The following is a 5312-nucleotide window of genomic DNA, read 5'->3' on the forward strand; positions in this document are numbered from 1 at the left end:
ATAAGGAATAAGAAATCCTTAAGTGAACCGGTTTAAGTTTTCTCAGATTAGTTGGTGTCTAAGGCAAGGTTTAGGGGTTGCGTAAAGCGCTCCGCAAGGAAAGAGGTACTTAATTGATCTTTGATCACCCTCTAGTACTATCCTTACCTGGCTAACTACCTGGGTAAAACTTTGATCTTTTCACTGTAGGAGTTTTTGGTTAGGAGCTGGTCTAGTGAATTAGGCTAAACCCTAGAATTAGAGTGATTGAAAAGTGATTGTTTTGATTTGTTTTAGTTAAGATTTTACTTTATCTTTTTCTTCTCATAAAAAAGAAACTAATTTTTTTTTTCTTAAAAAAAAAAATAAAAATAAAAAGAAATACTTTGGTGTATGCAACAGTGGATTAGGGATAATACACATCGATTAATTCGCTTTGAACCAATCATAGAAATGGAGCATACTAATCCACCTGTTCTTCATGATATGTGCTATCCCATTAGGAATGCAATCCCCTCGTGCATTAGGCTCCCCGAAACAAATGGAATAAGTTTTGAGCTTAGACCGCAATACATAAACATGCTTCCCAAATTCCTTGGTAATGAAACAGAAGACGCATATATTTTTATTTCGGAATTTGAGGAAGTGTGTATTATGATTAAAATGAGAGAATTAAATGAAGATGCGGTTAAGCTTAGATTTATTCCATTTGCTCTTAAGGATAAAGCTAAAAAATGGCTGTACAGCTTACCAACAAATTCCATCTCAACTTGGGATGAATTTGTCACCGTTTTTCTTAAGAAATTTTTTCCTATTCATAAAACGGTAAAGCTTAGGAACAGCATTCAAAACTTTAAAATTATCCCGGGAGAACCTTTTTGGAAGTATTTTGACCGATTTAAAGATCTTCTCATCCAATGTCCTCATCACGGTTTAGAGAAATGGCGATTGTGCCAAATAATTTATGAGGGATTAGATTATTCTGCAAAAACTTCCTTAGAATCAATGTGCCACGGGGATTTTATGAGGAAAAATGCTGATGAAGCTTGGGAGTTTTTGGAGAGTCTTTCTTAAAAAACAATGCAATGGGAACAGTGCGATGATAGGATTTCATCAGTTCCCCAATCTAAGTCTAGTGGTTTTTCCTTAGAGTCAAACATTGCTTCTGAAGCAAAGATGGCGACGATTCTGCGAAGGTTAGAAGCTTTAGAAATTAAGGAACGATCTCCAATTAATCATGTTTCTGCCTCAAGATGTCATAATTGTCAGTCTCCTACCCACGTTTCAGAGGAATGCCCTCTCCTAGGAAATAACAACGCAATAGAACAGATGAACGCTGCATTCCAGCACCCTAGAAATGATCCATTTTCTCCAACCTACAATCCAGGTTGGAGAAATCATCCCAACTTTGCATGGAATCTAGGAAATTCTCCCGGAACTCAAAATTTCACTCCCGCTTCGACCCAACATTTTCCTAGGGGAAACACAGTTCCATTCAATTCTCATTCACAATTTCAACAACCCAATCTGCCGTATCAAAATCAGTCTCCTCCTCATCAAGCTGTAATTCAAACTCCTCACAATCCAGATCAAGATAAACGTCTCAATGTCTTGGAAAGGGGTTTAGAAACCATAATTAAGGCCTCTACTCAAACCACGAATATGTTGACTCAAACGTCTAGCACGCTGAATTCCTTCATGCAATCAACCGGACAAATGCTCAACTCCAATACTCAAGCTATAGCTAGATTAGAATCCCAACTTAGTCAACTAGCTAGTGCCGTGAGTGAAAGAGAGAAAGGAAAATTTCCAAGTCAACCCGTGGTTAACCCGAACAACATAGGATGCAGTTCATCCTATGAAGCTCAAGTGAATGCAATCCATTCACTTCGGTCAGGTAGACAGGTCGATAATCAAGTGAGAACTCCTCCAAGTCAAACTCTTGATCCTGTACAAATTCCTTCTCCTTCTCCTTCTGATGAATCTATTCAACAATCACTCCCCTCAGATGACCAAGAACCTGAACCCGAACCTGAGCCTGCTTTTGATAGATTTAGACCGGTTGCTCCCTTTCCAGATAGACTCAGGTCTAGGAAACACTCTCCTCAGGAGGAGAAAATCCTAGAGACATTCAAGCAGGTTAAGGTCAACATTCCTCTCTTAGATGTAATTGAACAAATTCCATCTTATGCTAAATTTTTAAAAGAATTGTGCACTAAGAAGAGGCGAATAAATGTTCCAAAGAAAGTCTTTTTAGCCGCCAATATCAGTGAAATGCTATCAAATCCCATACCTTTGAAACGTAAAGATCCAGGTTCCCCCATCATTTCATGTATCATTGGTAATACTCACATTGATAAGGCGCTTTTAGACTTAGGGGCCAGTGTCAATTTGCTTCCATATTCAGTCTATCAACAATTGGGTCTAGGTGTACTGAACCCAACCAAATGCACCTTACAGTTGGCTGATAGATCTATTAAGGTCCCTATGGGTGAGTTAAAGGATGTTCTGATTAAGGTTGGAGATTTTATTTTTCCAGTAGATTTTGTAGTCTTGGAAACACAGCCTGTTTCCAATCCCAAAGGACAGACACCTGTCATCTTAGGACGACCGTTCTTAGCCACTTCTAATGCTCTCATCAACTGTAGAACTGGTCAAATGAAGCTGTCCTTTGGGAATTTGACTGCTGATCTCAACATTTTTAATCCAGGGGACCAACCAAATAATCAGCCTCTAGAAATAAACTACATTCAGGAAATATCAGAAGAAGAAGAAGAAGAAGAGTCTGATTTGAGTTTTGAGGAAATTTTTGATGAAGAGTTAGAGTTTTTAGAAGAAGCAGATCAGGTCCTTGAGAATAATAAAACTGTGTTAAACATTTGCTGCTTTGAATTAAATTTTGAAGAACTCTTTCTTGATGAACTTAGATTCTTGGAGAATAATCAACAACCAAATTTTCAGAACTTCACAGAAGAATTGGTTGTTGGAAAACAAAACTTCACAGTACAAGAGTCTAAGTTCATTAAGAAATACAAAATGCATGACACCAATAATACCTACCTTACCTTGTTGCATGAATTACTGAACACCCCGAAATGCTTGGAAATTCACATTATTAATTATATCATTCTGAATTTGTTTAAAATCCGGGGAAGAATTTGTAACAGTGAGGTAGGAGTCAATGTAGAACAGGAACTCTTCATGTTGAATATTTCATTCTACATTGTTTATTTTGTTTATTTCAGAATAATAAAAAAAATTTATTCTTCTCTCACTTGAGAGTTTCTTGTTCAGTTGTTAAAAAAAAAAGAGAGAAAAAAAAAGAAAGAAAAAAAGAAAAGAAAAAAAAGAAAAAAAAAGAAAAAAAAAGAAAAAAAAAAGAAGAATAAATTTTTGTTTTCATCCTCCTCAGACCAAAGGTAATTGCAGATTTTTATCAGCCGACCAAATGTAAGTGCTTCACTTCTTATCTGCTTTATTTTATGCATCATAGAGTTTGCATTGAGGACAATGCAAAATTTAGGTGTGGGGGTGGGAATTAGTTATTTTTTTTCTCTTTATTTTACATTTTTAGTTACATTTTTTTTTCCTTTTTCTTAAAAAAAAAAAATTAAAAAAAAATATATATCGTCACTTGCCAAATTGATGGAGTTATGTAATAATTGATTTATTTGATAAATTTGAAATTTTCTAATCCCTAGTTGGTTATTTACTTAAGTTCACTTTTTATGATAACTCTAAATAAATTTCTTAAGAAATGATTTTCAAAGTAGTATACTTTACTCAAGCCTTAACTTAGACTTTTATTTAAAATAATGAAATTTTTGCATGCTTAACTTAGAGTTGAAAATAATTTTTTTAAAGTGTCTTGATTTACATATTTTCAAAATATATATACATATACAAAAAAAAAATGCAAAAGAAGAGTGCGAAAAATGGGCACCAAAAAAAAAAAAAAACTCTTGAATTCAAGGTGATTCTATCTTATAAAGCCTAAGCTGACCGAGTAATTAAGCCCAAGGAGTATTTTCATACTTAATGACCTAAGCCCATTTGGGTTGGGATCCATTGGCCCAAAACTCGTTAAAGGTCACTTAGAAAGCCCGTTAAAGTAGAAAAAAATCACCAAGGATGAAAGAGTTAAAAAAAATAAAAAAAAATAAAAAACTAATAAATGTTTTATAGTTGGTCTTCGAAAATATTTTAAATCAAGCAACTTGAAAATTATTTAAAACAAAGAGTTAGCATGTTCTTTTCAAAACTTTTAAATTAAATTTCTAAGTTTGGCTTGGTTTTGTATTACTACAATGAGAAGATTTTCTTGAAAATATACCTTAGAGTTATATATAAAAATATTTTCTGGAGTGATAACTGACTCCAATTAGATTATCTAAAAGTTATCAAGTGAATTTAGTTATCTACTGACTTCTTTAATTTGGCAAGTTGACCGAATTTTGTGGGTATATTCACTGCAAACCCTCACGAGACTACAACTCGTCCACTAGGGTAACCTAGGGGTTTAAAGGCTTGTTGTATGCGCTAAATACAACCGCGATTCCTGCGAAAGTGAGTTAGGATTTTCTTTTTATTTTCTTTGCTAGAGGACTAGCAAAAGTTTAGGTGTGGGGGTATTTGATAATCATATTTTATTACAATTTTATACCCTCATTATCTATTTTATATGAATAAATATACCACTAATAATTATTTTTATCTTTTAATTGCAGGTTAATGAAGAATAAATCTCAAACTCTCAACAAAAACCCATTGATTAAATGAAGAAATGAAGCAAAGAAGCACATTGGAAAATCAATTTCCAAATTATCCAAAAGCCCAGAATGAAGTCGTGTAGCCTGTAGAAGCCGGAGAAAATCAAAAATCCAATATGAAAAGAAATCATATTCAAAATGGTTGGCCACAAAGAAACGACGATATCTCCTAATCCGGAAGGCGGAATTTAACATATAATATATGAAAATCGCCTATCTCGACGAGACGAAGCTATCCGTGAAATCAGAATTTGAAAATAATGGGCATCGATGTCGGCATCGATGTGGGCATCGATGCTGGCATCGATACCTGCATCGATGCCTGCATCGATACCAGATTACTGTAGCGCGCGTCAATGGCTGATTTTGCTTGTCTTGGGGCTCAAGTTTGATCCAATGGCTCTCATTCACTGATGTTTACTATAAATAGGGGTAGAGAGTGAGGGGTTAGAGGTGTGAAAATTTTTGTAACTCCTTTTGGAGAGGAGGGCTACTCTTAATTGAGAAGGCCTTCCAAAAATTATAACTTTAGTTGCAATTAATAAAAATAATTTTTTCCTCTTT

This window comes from Asparagus officinalis, chromosome 3 (assembly GCF_001876935.1).
Source record: "Asparagus officinalis chromosome 3, Aspof.V1, whole genome shotgun sequence".
NCBI lineage: Eukaryota > Viridiplantae > Streptophyta > Magnoliopsida > Asparagales > Asparagaceae > Asparagus > Asparagus officinalis.